The sequence below is a fragment of the Thalassophryne amazonica genome, chromosome 1 (assembly GCF_902500255.1).
Source record: "Thalassophryne amazonica chromosome 1, fThaAma1.1, whole genome shotgun sequence".
NCBI classification, from domain to species: Eukaryota; Metazoa; Chordata; class Actinopteri; order Batrachoidiformes; family Batrachoididae; genus Thalassophryne; species Thalassophryne amazonica.
The window spans coordinates 170,901,860-170,917,823 of NC_047103.1; the positions used below are offsets into that span (position 1 = coordinate 170,901,860).

A 15,964-nucleotide genomic window follows, 5' to 3' on the forward strand; every position below is an offset into this window, starting at 1 on the left:
TCTGGTCTCAAGCCCAACACTTTAACCACGAGACCACCACCTCCCCAACTTAACTTTTATTGATTTAAATAGACTTTTTTTTCATTTTTATTTATTTCACTCTATTAAATGAGACAATACAAATTATATCACTAGTTATAATCTTTATTGACATGTTAAAACATAAAGATGCACATGCAAGTCCATATTAAAATGCCCAACTTTAAAGTTGAAATAAATAAGTTTACATCCTGGGGGAAAAACCTGTTTGGTCTCTGTAGCTATTTTCTCTCTCTGTGACAACTGTACGGGGGTTGATTCTTTTCTTATTCCCGATTTTAAGCTGTTTTAATTTATAAAGAAATGCATAATTAGGGGCGTCGCCACTTTGAGCCACAGAGTGCTGTGTGCAGAGCATCACTTGCTCAGAGGCCGCTAGCTGCAACTGCTGTGGAGGATTATCTGTTTTTTGTTGTGTGCATGGGCGCAATTTGGTGGGGGATAGGGGGACATGTCCCCCCCCACCTTTTCAACCAGGGGGAACAAAATATGGTATGTCCCCCCACCTTCTGACATATATGTGTGTACTTGAAACATGCTCTGTCAGTCTTATGTGCAAAACCATGTCAGAATAGTATCTTTGTTTCTGCATGTTTGTATTTTTAGCAGCATTGACTTCTTTCCAACACCTGTTTCTTGTTTGTCACATTCTGAATTTTCTGGGACTGCATTTGCCCAGATTTGAAACCAAAAATAGTTGCCTCTAGGGACGAGTGTCTACACATAAGTATCAATGGACCATATGCTAATTGACTAAATTCTGAAAGTTAGAAAAGGAAATCAGAAAAGCTATCTGGGACCTCAGAAAGCCCATCTGCAATTATTGCTTGATCTCCAAAATCAGTCTATGCAAGTGAAATTATGTTCAGAGTGTTGTCATTAGTGCCACTTCAAAAATTAAACTCATAAGTAATTTATCCTAAACTTATGATCTGTTGTTTTTCAAACTTATGCAAAAACAAATCTTGAGGAAAAAAATACAGTATGCGATAGTTAATAATTATTAAGAGCCTGTTCTTTCATATTTATAAATACATTTTACCACATTGCAGTTGTTTTTTTTAATGAAAACTCAACCTATCATTCTTTTTGAGTTCTACACATGTGGTGATACCTTATTTACACCAGGATGTTAATAAAGTCAATGCTGGCTGTTCTCAGAATAAAGTACTTATATCCACAGTTTCAAATTGTATAAGTCAAATGGTGTCCACTTTATGGTCTTCTCAAAACATTAAAATTACTGTTCTGGATGCTCAGAATGCATCTGAGCTTATCTAGAAACCGTTGGCTTCTGGGGGCCTAAAGCGGCCCCCAGACCCCCGGCCTATTTCTAGTTCTAAATTGCACCCTTGGTTGTGTGTGGGGTTGTTTTTGTTTTGTTTTTGCATTTTACTACAATTATATGTAATAATATGGCTTGTGTGGTGATGGATCCATCTAAGATGTCTGTGCTGCAGTATTTACATCAAGTAAAATTATCAAGTGATTTAATTTTGGATGCTAACAGGAGTTAGCACATTTAGCAGCTATTGGTACCATCATGATGGGATGAATCCTTATTCCGACGGTCCCTAAAGAAGGCCAGTCAGCTAGTTAGCTAGCAGGCTAACAGCAAATAGCGGTAAATGGACTGCATTTATATAGCGCTTTTCCGTCTGCATCAGACGCTCAAAGCGCTTTACACAATAATGCCTCACGTTCACCCCGATGTCAGGCTGCCATACAAGGTGCTCACTACACACCGGGAGCAACTAGGGGATTGAGGACTTTGCCCAATGGTCCTTAGTGATTTTCCGGTCAGGCTGGGATTTGAACCGAGGATCATCACATCCCCTAAATAACTATAACTATTCAATATTCTGAACACCTACAAAAAAAAAAAAAAAAAAAAACTATTCAAAACAGCAGTGACACCTTACTGGTCTCTTATCTTCCTCAGGATTTGGAAGTTTCTCCATGGCACATCTTTGGTTGGCTTCTGGCCCGACAGTGGGGAAGTGCTAAAGCTGAGGAACTAACGGGTCATAATTTGTCCACACCAAAGCAAACCGTTGTGAAAACCGTCTAATCCTCAAAAACCCGAACCAAGATTAGCCTGTTACCTTAACCAAAATGGCGACACCCAGAGCTGTGATTTTTGGGCTTCAAATGACTCTTATGGGTATCTGTAGAAAACCTATGGGTGACGTCACACAGGGTTTGTGCACGATGTATAGAATCAGGGTCCCGCTAGCAGTGTCCGCTAGCTGCTGTGAACTTGACCCTGTCTCCTATTTGTTCTTTCTGAGCACTTCATTGCAAATACCTGAAATAATAAAGCACACTATGTAGTTCACTGTTGTAACGGACCATCAAAGACCTCTGCGCGCCGGTATTCCCCTTGCCTGACATTATAGCATGTTTTAATTTATACGTTAGTGCCGTTAGGTTAGCGTCAGACTGCTATTACCTGTTGCTTGATTATCAGACTGAAGGTTTGTGATCACGTGTTGTTTCTGTGATGGTCTGCTGTGAGTCAGTGTGAGCACACAGAGGACGGACCCTCTAAAACCCATCTTTGTGGGGACCATGAGATCCAGATCAAAGCTCCGAGGTGAGACGCTGATCGAAACTGTCCATGACTGCTGCATGTCAAATACGGCATCATCATCACCATCATCACTCACAGTCAGAGCTCTGTGTGTGCCTTCCAGACCCCCTCAGGACCCAGCACACGCTGCTGGACCTTCACCTGGACCTGGACCCAGCAGTGTGTCCATGACCAGTGACCGGTCAAAGGATCTTCCCCTTGTCTTTAAACAGAGGTACACACAGCTGGTTTCTGAGCTTGAATTGTATTTTTCTGTGACTTATAAGCAATATTTGAAAAAAAAGCTTCTATCAAAAATGTGAAATATTTAAAATTCATTGTTGCAAGCTTTTTTTTTTTTTTTCCCAAGAACAATGTTCCAGAATAAATGAGCTTCAATACAATGTGGACATTGTTTGTTTCTTTGATCAGGATCCATCACTTACAACTAATTTAAATTTTCTGCATCTTTTAAAGCTCGTTGTTTGAATGTGGTATTAATATTATTATAATTATTGTTATTAACTGTAAGTCGGTGAGGGGCCAGACTAAGACTGGTTCACAAAGACTCCATGGACAAACGAGGCAGAGGGAACATGACCCGGCCCGGAGGAATCCCAGGGCCCCCATCTGGACGGAGAGCCAGTCAGTGAGCACCTGGTGGCCGGGCTCAGCCCAGAAAGGCAATGTAGACTTTCCACCTGCAGGGGGAGCTGCTGTGGTCAGACGGGCTGTCCTATGGGTGACAGTGAAAGTTGAGGGATTCGACGGACCAGACCCGGTGTCACCAACCGAACAGTCCCCCCCTAAGAATTGGTCCACCCTGCCTTCACTGTGCTGCGTCATTTTGGAGCTCAGCAGTGTCATTTCTGAGCATCACCTCGTTTCTGCTTCAAACTGCCTCCAGTCATCATCTGTCTCAGCAACAGATATCTGAAGCTTTTGTGCAACAATCATTTCCACATAAATTCAGCACTTGTTGTTGTTGGCAGTTTCCTCGCTTGCGAGGATAGTGGGAAGGCCTTTTTCTTTTTTTTTAGTTTATTTTCTACAAGCCCTCTGGTGGCTGAAAAGTCCGATGCGGGATGCCCAAGACCTGTTACACTTGGGGCAAATGAACACTTGAGTAGGCTGGGCTTGTGCTGCTGCCCGCTCTTTCTGTCTTTGACGCTTCTGGCGTGAGGCCTCACTTCTTTCTGCCTCAAACTTCAGGCTGGCAGATTTGATGCTGGAACGTCAGCTGAGTCTATCTGTAGCTAGATGCTGCCATGACTAATCAATCAATCAATTTTTTTATATATTGCCAAATCACAACAAGTGATGTTTATTAGGTAGATAGATTTTCCAAAGATAATATTTTGAGGAGGAAAATGGAAGGGTTTTATTTATTTATTTAGTTTTGAATGCCTCTGGGGCAGATCAATCAATCAATTTTTTATATAGCGCCAAATCACAACAAACAGTTGCCCCAAGGCGCTTTATATTGTAAGGCAAGGCCATACAATAATTATGTAAAACCCCAACGGTTAAAACGACCCCCTGTGAGCAAGCACTTGGCTACAGTGGGAAGGAAAAACTCCCTTTTAACAGGAAGAAACCTCCAGCAGAACCAGGCTCAGGGAGGGGCAGTCTTCTGCTGGGACTGGTTGGGGCTGAGGGAGAGAACCAGGAAAAAGACATGCTGTGGAGGGGAGCAGAGATCGATCACTAATGATTAAATGCAGAGTGGTGCATACAGAGCAAAAAGAGAAAGAAACAGTGCATCATGGGAACCCCCCAGCAGTCTACGTCTATAGCAGCATAACTAAGGGATGGTTCAGGGTCACCTGATCCAGCCCTAACTATAAGCTTTAGCAAAAAGGAAAGTTTTAAGCCTAATCTTAAAAGTAGAGAGGGTGTCTGTCTCCCTGATCTGAATTGGGAGCTGGTTCCACAGGAGAGGAGCCTGAAAGCTGAAGGCTCTGCCTCCCATTCTACTCTTACAAACCCTAGGAACTACAAGTAAGCCTGCAGTCTGAGAGCGAAGCGCTCTATTGGGGTGATATGGTACTACGAGGTCCCTAAGATAAGATGGGACCTGATTATTCAAAACCTTATAAGTAAGAAGAAGAATTTTAAATTCTATTCTAGAATTAACAGGAAGCCAATGAAGAGAAGCCAATATGGGTGAGATATGCTCTCTCCTTCTAGTCCCTGTCAGTACTCTAGCTGCAGCATTTTGAATTAACTGAAGGCTTTTTAGGGAACTTTTAGGACAACCTGATAATAATGAATTACAATAGTCCAGCCTAGAGGAAATAAATGCATGAATTAGTTTTTCAGCATCACTCTGAGACAAGACCTTTCTGATTTTAAAGATATTGCGTAAATGCAAAAAAGCAGTCCTACATATTTGTTCAATATGCGCTTTGAATGACATATCCTGATCAAAAATGACTCCAAGATTTCTCACAGTATTACTAGAGGTCAGGGTAATGCCATCCAGAGTAAGGATCTGGTTAGACACCATGTTTCTAAGATTTGTGGGACCAAGTACAATAACTTCAGTTTTATGAGTTTAAAAGCAGGAAATTAGAGGTCATCCATGTCTTTATGTCTGTAAGACAATCCTGCAGTTTAGCTAATTGGTGTGTGTCCTCTGGCTTCATGGATAGATAAAGCTGGGTATCATCTGCGTAACAATGAAAATTTAAGCAATACCGTCTAATAATACTGCCTAAGGGAAGCATGTATAAAGTGAATAAAATTGGTCCTAGCACAGAACCTTGTGGAACTCCATAATTAACCTTAGTCTGTGAAGAAGATTCCCCATTTACATGAACAAATTGTAATCTATTAGACAAATATGATTCAAACCACCGCAGCGCAGTGCCTTTAATACCTATGGTATGCTCTAATCTCTGTAATAAAATTTTATGGTCAACAGTATCAAAAGCAGCACTGAGGTCTAACAGAACAAGCACAGAGATGAGTCCACTGTCCGAGGCCATAAGAAGATCATTTGTAACCTTCACTAATGCTGTTTCTGTACTATGATGAATTCTAAAACCTGACTGAAACTCTTCAAATAGACCATTCCTCTGCAGCTGATCAGTTAGCTGTTTTACAACTACCCTTTCAAGAATTTTTGAGAGAAAAGGAAGGTTGGAGATTGGCCTATAATTAGCTAAGATAGCTGGGTCAAGTGATGGCTTTTTAAGTAATGGTTTAATTACTGCCACCTTAAAAGCCTGTGGTACATAGCCAACTAACAAAGATAGATTGATCATATTTAAGATCGAAGCATTAAATAATGGTAGGGCTTCCTTGAGCAGCCTGGTAGGAATGGGGTCTAATAAACATGTTGATGGTTTGGATGAAGTAACTAATGAAAATAACTCAGACAGAACAATCGGAGAGAAAGAGTCTAACCAAATACTGGCATCACTGAAAGCAGCCAAAGATAACGATACGTCTTTGGGATGGTTATGAGTAATTTTTTCTCTAATAGTTAAAACTTTGTTAGCAAAGAAAGTCATGAAGTCATTACTAGTTAAAGTTAATGGAATACTCAGCTCAATAGAGCTCTGACTCTTTGTCAGCCTGGCTACAGTGCTGAAAAGAAACCTGGGGTTGTTCTTATTTTCTTCAATTAGTGATGAGTAGAAAGATGTCCTAGCTTTACGGAGGGCTTTTTTATAGAGCAACAGACTCTTTTTCCAGGCTAAGTGAAGATCTTCTAAATTAGTGAGACGCCATTTCCTCTCCAACTTACGGGTTATCTGCTTTAAGCTACGAGTTTGTGAGTTATACCACGGAGTCAGGCACTTCTGATTTAAAGCTCTCTTTTTTAGAGGAGCTATAGCATCCAAAGTTGTCTTCAATGAGGATGTAAAACTATTGACGAGATACTCTGTCTCACTTAGTTTAGGTAGCTACTCTGCACTGTGTTGGTATATGGCATTAGAGAACATAAAGAAGGAATCATATCCTTAAACCTAGTTACAGCGCTTTCTGAAAGACTTCTAGTGTAATGAAACTTATTCCCCACTGCTGGGTAGTCCATCAGAGTAAATGTAAATGTTATTAAGAAATGATCAGACAGAAGGGAGTTTCAGGGAATACTGTTAAGTCTTCTATTTCCATACCATAAGTCAGAACAAGATCTAAGATATGATTAAAGTGGTGGGTGGACTCATTTACTTTTTGAGCAAAGCCAATAGAGTCTAATAATAGATTAAATGCAGTGTTGAGGCTGTCATTCTCAGCATCTGTGTGGATGTTAAAATCGCCCACTATAATTATCTTATCTGAGCTAAGCACTAAGTCAGACAAAAGGTCTGAAAATTCACAGAGAAAACTAATGCCGAATGCCTGCAAGGGAGAGCTGTTTCTTCAGCTGGTCCTTTATAGCGCTTTTTGGGGGCCCCTTGGTTTCGTCTCCCTTCCTTGAGCTCGCCAAAGAGAATTAATTTCGGCATGCGTGTATCATCCATCCTGGCTACGTGACCTGCGCAACGAAGCTGTTGTTTCAGTATAATAGACTCCATGCTGGGCAATTTGGCTCTGGTAAGGATGTCCTCATTTTAGACGTAGTCCTGCCACTTGATCCCGAAGATGTTTCGGAGACAACACTGATGAAAGCGTTCCAGTAATCTGATCTGCTGGTGATACAGAACCCAGGTTTCAGCTCCATACAGGAGGGTTGGGACCACAATGGCTCTGTAGACCTGCACTTTTGTGGAAAGGTGCAGTGCATGATTCTGCCAGACTTTCTTTGAGAGTCGACCAAAGAACTGCTGGCCTTGGCAAGGCGACTGTCTAGGTCCTTGGCAACAGATGCGTTGTTTGAGATAACAATACTGAGATACGTGAAGTGCTCTACTGCATTCAGGCTGGTACCCTCGATGCTGATTTGGGGTGGGGTATATGCTGTATGGGGGACCGGTTGATATAGCACTTCTGTCTTTCTCAGGCTGATGGTGAGGCCGAAGGCTCTTGCTGCTTCAGCAAAACAGTTGACAATGTGCTGCAAGGCTTGCTCCGTATGGGCGACGAGGGCGCAGTCATCTGCGAAGAGCAGCTCCATGATTAGCTGTTCTGTGATCTTAGTGTGGGACAGAAGGCGCCGCAAGTTAAACAGACTTCCGTCGGTTCTGAAGCGGATATAGATGCCGTCTGTCAAGTCTTCTTTGGCCTCACGAAGCATCATGCTGAAGAAGATGGAGAACAGAGTGGCGCGAGTATGCAACCTTGTTTGACGCCATTTGAGATGGGGAAGCTGCCGGACAGAGTCCCGTTGTACTTCACTTGTCCCATCTGGCCTTCATGCAGCTGGCAGATGATGGTGAGGAGCTTTTGGAGGGCAGCCAAGGCGTGCAAGAATCTTCCACAAACCCTCACGACTGACCGTGTCAAAAGCCTTGGTTAGGTCTATGAAGGCTGCATAAAGGGCCACGTTCTGTTCTCTGCACTTCTCCTGGATCTGTCTCAGGACGAAGATCATGTCGGTGGTTCCCCTGTTGGCCTGAAATCCGCACTGACTCTCGAGTATTTTCATGCGCTATGGTAGGGGTAAGCCTGTTGAGCAGTACTCGAGCCAAAATCTTACCTGCTATTGAGAGGAGAGTGATGCCCCGGTAATTAGAACAGTCAGACTTGTCGCCCTTGTTCTTGTACAGGAGAGACAATGACCGCATCCCGAAGGTCATGTGGAACCATTTCCTTTTCCCAGCAACTGGAGAAGAGAATCTGAAGCTTGTCGGACTGCCTCACGTCCATTTTGGCACACCTCTGCTGGGATGCCATCTATGCCAGGAGACTTCCCTGGATTCAGCTGCGTGGTGGCCTTTCGGATCTCTTCAAGTGTTGGGGGGTCATCAAGTTCCCATTTCACCTCCACCTGGGGAATCTTCTCGATTGACTCTTGCACAGTGCGCTTGACACTGAAGAGGTTTTCAAAGTGTTCTGACCAACGTTGCATAATGGTTTCCTTGTCCATCAGAAGGGTGGAGTCGTCTGAGGAACGCAGGGGTGCTTGCACTTGATGTGCTAGCCCATGGCTGGTCTTAAGGGCTTCATAAAAGGAGCGCATGTCTCCGGCATCGGCATGTTGTTGTGTCTTCTCCGCAAAAGCTAGCCACCAGTCGTTCTGCAGTATGCGGAGCTTGCTTTGCAGTGTGGAGCAGGCATTTCTGTAAGCTGTCTTGGCAGAGTGGTCATCAGGTTTAGCTAAAAAAGTCTTGTGGCAAGCACGTTTCTTTTCTAGTAGTTCCTGGATCTGTGCATCAGACTCATCAAACCAGTCTTTATTTTTCCTGGCTGAGAAGCCCGCTACTTCTGCTGCTGTCTCCTGAAGGATGGTCTTTAATCTCATTCACTGTTGTTCAGGGTCATCAGGCAGGCCTTCTTCTCCACCCAGTCTCTCCTCTAGTTTGGCCTGGAACTCCATTTTTGTGTCTATGTCTTGCAGCTTGTGGTCTTGTAGCTTCTTAAACTGTGGGCCTTTCTTCTTAGGAGGGGGCTTGAAAGTGAAAGCAATCTTGGAACGGACCAAGCGATGATCCGTATAGCAATCCGCGCTAGGCATCACCCTGGTATGTAGTACGTCTCTTCTGTCACGCTGTCGCGTCAGAACGTAGTCCAGAAGGTGCCAGTGTTTGGAGCGTGGGTGTCTCCAGGTTGCTTTGAATCTCTCTTTCTGTTGGAACAGGCTGTTGATCGTCAAGTCATGTGCAGAGCAGAACTCCAGCAGCAGGCGGCCATTGTCGTTACAGTTGCCTATGCCATGTTTCCCTAGCACGTCCTTCCATACATCAGAGTCCCATGATGAGGAGCTTGTCCTGGGTGTCGACGTGCTGTAGAAGGTTGTACAGATCGCTATAGAAAGCCTCCTTAACTCCGATGTCGGCCTGCATGGTTGGGGCATACACACTAACAATAGTGGCAAAATCCTTGTTGTTGATGGGGAGCCGGAGTGACATGAGTCGGTCAGAATGTCCAACTGGCAAACTGTGTAACCTATGTGCTATGGCGCTCTTAATCATGAACCCGACCCCTGAGAGTCGACAATCTTCTTTAGCCTTCCCTGACCAGAACAGTATGTAACCTGTACCTTCCTCTGTGAGTGACCCTTGGTCTGCAAAGCACACCTCGCTGAGTGCAGCAATGTCTGTCAAGCCTTGCTAGCTCTTTGGCGACTAAGGCTGAGTGTCTTCGAGGATGATCGCTATTGTCTGCATCCATTGTGCGTACATTCCAGCACGCGATTTTCATGTTCTTTGTTTTTCTTTTCGCACTGTGTGTAGTGATGCCCGTTGGCAGCGGTGAGCCAACCGGGTCTAGTGAGACAAGCCATGTTTAGACCACCTTTTCTAGGTCTGTCTCCATGTGGAGCAAGCAGGGCTATCCCTAAACAGGGCTGCTTGGTCACCCTGGGCCCTGCTGGATGATGCTGTTGTCTCGGGTCAGCAATCAAACGACCATAGCTCCTGAGCCGCCTGCATGCAGGATCGAGACTGCAGCTCCCAGTGCCATCATGCATCTGCTGTTTTCGCCTCTTCCCATCACTGCAGGGCTTTCCTTCCCGCTTGCGCTCGTTGCTTAAAGTGGGGATCAGCTCGCGCACACCAGTTCCACTCTTTAGGTAAGGTGGCACTCCACAGTGGCACAGACAAGCTGAGACAGCTGTGGCGACCACCAGGCTGTAGGTTTTACATCAGAGTGACCTTCTCCTAGCCTCTGGCTAAAGAACCTTCCTCGGAGGCACGGGGGCAGTAACCCAGGCTGGGGGTTTAACATCAGGGTTTTCCTTCCCTAGGTGGACCGCCTTAACAGGGCTAATGAGTCCCATCTACCCACTGCTATAACCCAGTCACCTGGGAGGCTCGTGATGGCGGGAGCGCCTAGATCCCGTGTAGGTCATGGACCTACCACTGCCATACTTATAAACTGTGTTGTAAAACAACAACAACAACAAAAACACAAAGCCAACCTAATCAAAACCAAAGTGAAACAATCTAAAACTGACTGAAAATAAATCTGACTCAATCTAAACCGAAAACAATTCATCTAGCGCAACGTAACTATAGCTTGTAAGCTAACAAACGGAATATCAAATCAAATTTATTTATTTTATTTATATAGCGCCAAGTCACAAACCGTCGCCCCAAGGCGCTTTATATTGTAAGGCAAGAGCCATACAACAATTACAGAAAACAGAAAAACCCCAACGGTCAAGATGACCCCCCTGTCAGCAAGCACTTGGCGACAGTGGGAAGGAAAAACTCCCTTTTAACAGGAAGAAGCCTCCAGCAGAACCAGGCTCAGGGAGGGGCAGTCTTCTGCTGGGACTGGTTGGGGCTGAGGGAATATAAAGCTAACCAAATCTAAATGCGTTTAAAACAATCAGTCGAAACCTTTATCACTATGAAAACAGATAAGTGTGTATAAAGCTAACTGAATCTGAAAGTAACTGAAAAACAGGTAACTGAACATAAATTAATGCAAAGATATGCAAATTGTTAAATGAATATAATCTAAAATGTACTTAAAATCACACTATCTGAATCTAAAAATGTATTTATCACTATGAACATAATTTCATGCAAAGCAATAGCTAAATGGATATAAAGCTAACAAAGTAAAATTGTAAAATTGATGTAAAATAACACTATCTGAATCTAAAAATGTATTTATTACTATGAAAACAGTTAAGTGTATATAAAGCTAACTGAACATAAATTCATGCAAAGCTATGTAACAAGCTAAATTAATATAAAGATAGCAATCTAAAATTTACTTAAAATAACACTATGAATCTAAAAATGTATTTATCACTATGAAAACAGTTAAATGTATATAAAGCTAACTGAACATAAATTCATGCAAAGCTATGCAAATAGCTAAATTAATATAAAGATATCAATCTAAAATTTACTTAAAATAACACTATCTGAATCTAAAAATGTATTTATCGCTATGAAAACAGTTAAATGTATATAAAGCTAACTGAAAAACAGCTAACTGAACATATAAAGAGAGTTAGAGAAGTAGAAAAAAATCATACTTACTTACATGATACTTTATTTATACTTTACATGATATATAATTACTTACATGATGATACCGCTAACGATAATTCAGGTACTATGATACAGCTAACATGATGATGCAGCTCTATTTCTATTTTATTTATTTCTATTTCAGCACTATTTCATTATAAAAGACGGAGGAAGCGATCAGAGGGCAGCAGCATGTCTGAGTCTGACGTGCTGCTGCGCCTACGTCATTTCAGAGCGTCAGTAACGACTCGCTGAGTATCACCTCGTTTCTGCTTAAAACTGACTTTAGAATGATGTAAGAGGTTTACTTTGTCACCTGATGGTTAATAATCACATTATTCCCTTTGGTCGCTTTGGGTGTAGAGAGTCAGACTCAGATGAGCTGATGTGGTCCCAAATGAAGGATGCGCAGTGAAGGCAAGGCGGACCAGTTTTTAGGGAGGGGCCATTTGGTTGGCGACACCAGGTAGCAGAAGCTAGCTCTGGGGGAGTGGAATGGCACCTCGCTGTGGGGGAAGGAGCTGGAGCTTGTGCGTGAAGGTGGGGCACTGCCAGTTAGATCTGGTGGGCCTCGACTCCAGAACCACTCTCTTGACAGGGGTTGGACCTTATTCTTCTCTGGAGTTGCCCAGGGTGTGAATTGCCGGGCGAGTGTAGGGATACGATACTCACAAGCCCCCGGCTGATCACCGCTGGTTGCCGGGGGAGGTGACTGTTTGTGCGTATGCACCGAACAACAGTTCAGAGTATTCTGCCTTCTTGGAGTCCCTGGCTGGAGTCCTGCATGGGGTTCCGGTGGGGGACTTCAACATACACGTGGGCAATGACAGACACCTGAAGAGGCGTGACTGGGAGGAATGGCCTCCCTGATCTAAACCCGAGTGGTCATTTGCTATTGGACATCAGTGTTAGTCATGGACTGTCCATAACGAACACCATGTTCGAACATAAGAATCTTCAGCCGAAGACAGCTGATCGATTTTTTTTTTTTTTTTTTTTTTTGTGATCATATCGTCTTATCTGAGGCCGCATGTCCTGGACACTCCTGTGAAGAGAGGGGCAGAGCTGTCAACTGATCAGCATCTGGTGGTGAGTTGGATCAGAGGGTGGGGAACGACTTTGGACAGACCTGGTAAGCCCAAACAGATGAACTGAGAACATCTGGAGGAATCCACTGTCTGACAGATCTTCAACTCACACCTCCGGCAGAGGTTTTCTAGCATCCCTGTGGAGGTTGGGGGCGTTGAACCATAATGGGCAATGTTCAAAGCTTCCATTGCTGAAGGTGCAGCAGTGAGCTGTGGCCTGAAGGTCTTAGGTGCCTCAAGGGGTGGTGATCCGGCTGAAGAAGGAGTCTTCCTGGGATATGTTATCTTTGAGAACTCCGGAGGCATTTGGAAGGTAGCGACAGGCCTAAGGGCGGCAGCCTTTGTTTTGGTGGAGACAAAGCAGCGGGTGTGGGAGAAGTTTGGAGCAACCATGGAAAAGGACTTTCAGTCAGCACCAAGGTGCTTCTGATGGGCCGTGAGGCACTTCAGGAGAGGAAAACAGGGAACCATCCAAGCTGTCTACAGCTAGGATGGGAATCTGTTAACCTCTACTAAGGATGTAATCTGGTGCTAGAAGGAACACTTTGAGGAACTCCTGCATCAGACCGGAACACCCTCTATAGTAGGTGCAGAGCTGGAAGCTGATGGGGATCATCAGTTTCCCTGGTGGAAGTCACTGAGGTAGTCAAACAACTCCGCAGTGGCAAGGCCTCTGGGGTTGATGAGATCCATCCAGAAATGCTGAAGGCTCTGGGTGTGGAGGGACTGTTTTGGATGAGACTTTTCAACATTTGCAAAAAAAAAACCCCCAAAAAAAACAACTTTTCATGTTGTCATTATGGGGTGTTGTGAGTAGAATTTTGAGGGGAAAAAAATAATTTCACCCATTTTAGAATAAGGTTGTAACATAACAAAATGTGGAAAAAGTAAAATGCTGTGAATACTTTGTGGATGCACTGTAAATCTGCAACGCCCCCCCCCCCCCCCCCACCCAAATCAGGGTGCACCAGAGACCAGGATCCTGTAAACCTGATCCCAGCAGTGTCTCCATGAACAGTGACTGGTCCAAGGATCTTCCTCTTTTCTTTAAACAGAGGTATCTGGATGTTACTGTATCACTTTCCTGTTGTCCTTTTCAATTTTCCACAAAACTGGTAAAATGTGCTTTTAATTTTATTTCTGGTAAAGTATTTATTTTGTATTTTGTGGGATTCCATGGCAAATATAATGAATTATCTCTGTTAGATCTTCCAGGTGAGATGAAGGAGGAGGTTCATAGTGTATTAGTTGGAAAGTGGGAACTCAGAAGTTCCAGCTGGGAAAAATACAAAATGTTGTCAGGGATCTCTGGTCTCCTACGTTTCCAAGCTCTGTTTCTTACTTTGTTTCTGCTTTTACAGAAATATTTTACACAATTTTGTGGCACTTTCAGTCACACTTAAATGCCCCTCCCCCATCAGGACCCATCAGACACCAGAATCTTCCCAACCTGAACCCAGTGGTGTGTCCATGAACAGTGACTGGTCAAAGGATCTTCCCCTGGTCTTTCGCCAGCGCCGTTTTTCTGACAAAGAGTAAGTTGTGTTGTGTGGGCCGCTGAAGAGGAGGTACTGCTGGCCCACCACCACCAGAGGGCGCCCTGCCTGGAGTGCGGGCTCCAGGCACCAGAGGGCGCTGCCGCCTTATGGGAGTAGCCTGGGTGACAGCTGTCACCCATCACCAGACACAGCTGTTCCACTCAGCACAGAGGTATATCTGGAGGACGGCGTCTCCACCTCAGTGCCGAGATATCGCCTAAGACTGAGGTATATTCTCTGCATTTATATTCTGAACAACCAGCTAAACTTGTTAAACCTTTTCAGGACTGTTGACTACTGATAGCTTCATTGCTTGGATAAGTACTCACCTTCCTGCTGTACTTTGACAAGAGGTGGAGGCGGCTTCTCCCCTCTCCGTTACTGGGTGCGGTCGCATCCACACCTGTGTGTTGTTGCGCTCTCCCGCCAGCAGTACCGGATCCGACGAGCGGAGGCAGTGGCCACCTGGGAATTCGGGACTTGGCGGTTCCAGTATTTCCAGGGTTCGGTGGCAGAGGAGATCTGGGTGGTTCCGGTTCGACTGAGACGGACGTCTCCTACCTTCGAGCCTGCCCACACGACACCAGCGGATTCGACCCCAAATTGTGATTGTTGTATTTATTGTGCTCGTTTCACAATAGTAAACCTTGTTATTTACCTTCTCCATTGTCCGTTCATTGCGCCCCCTGTTGTGGGTCCGTGTTCCTACACTTTCACAACAAGTTGTTGTATTTACTTGTTGTATTTGTATGTATCTTTGTCTTGTTACTCTTGTGCTTCAAATCATATTTATCTGCATCTTTATTAATGGAATAACAATTAAATATTCATTTGTGAAAGTGGAGTACCCCTGGGTTCTGTTCTGGTCCCACTGTTTTGACTGTAAATGGCCCTTTTGGGTAAAATCAGATGTGGCTGTGGGATGACCTGATGACACACGGCTTTTATCATTTGCTGGAGTTGGTGTTTTGTAGCTGCAGTGAAAAACAGGATATCATCAAATTATTGATTTCTGAAGTCAATACTGACAAACTTTTGATACATATACATTTTTAACAAAAAGCACATTGAAGGATTCTGCCTTTAATTCAAATCTCTGATTCATCACAAGGTTTGGATATCTAAAGCGACAGATTGTAGGATTTAGGGGTGTTTTAATAGTGTAAATGGAATCTAGAATTCATAACCATCTGTTTAATTAACGTATTATACCTGCAAAAATGAATCAACATGTCTTCATAAGCTCAGCATGAGCCCTTCATATCGACATGAAAGCAGCTCCCCCTCAACCCTGTCACCAGACGTGATGACATCATGTAATCTGTAACATCACCACTAGATGGCACAAGATATACGTGCTGCAGCTTTAAACATTTCTTTCTTTTTCTGCTTTGAAACAAAATGCATTGAGTGAAGAGTTGTAGTCAGGTCCATTAGTAACATCCAGAAAGTATTCAGTTTATTCAAAAATGGATGAATTTTTTTTTCCCTCAAAATTCAACACACAATACCCCATAATGATAATGTGATTTTTTTTTTTTTTAAGATTCTTACAAATGAATTACTTTAATACTTTCTGGATGCACTCATATTTGGGCAGTGGCAATTTTTGTAATTCTGTCTCCATGAGGGAGGTTGAAAGGAAAAAAAAATCTAAATGTTCTTGTGTAGTTGTCAAAGCGGGGC

At 43.7% G+C, this 15,964-nt stretch overlaps 1 long non-coding RNA gene across 1 annotated transcript; it reads left to right on the forward strand.

Moving 5' to 3' along the window:
• Nucleotides 1-2,761: 2,761 nt before the first annotated feature.
• Nucleotides 2,762-14,269, forward strand: LOC117520906. The gene is made up of 3 exons (XR_004563811.1): nucleotides 2,762-2,846; nucleotides 13,702-13,797; nucleotides 14,162-14,269. It is a non-coding gene; the product is annotated as an uncharacterized LOC117520906 (long non-coding RNA).
• The last annotated feature ends 1,695 nt before the right edge of the window (nucleotides 14,270-15,964 follow it).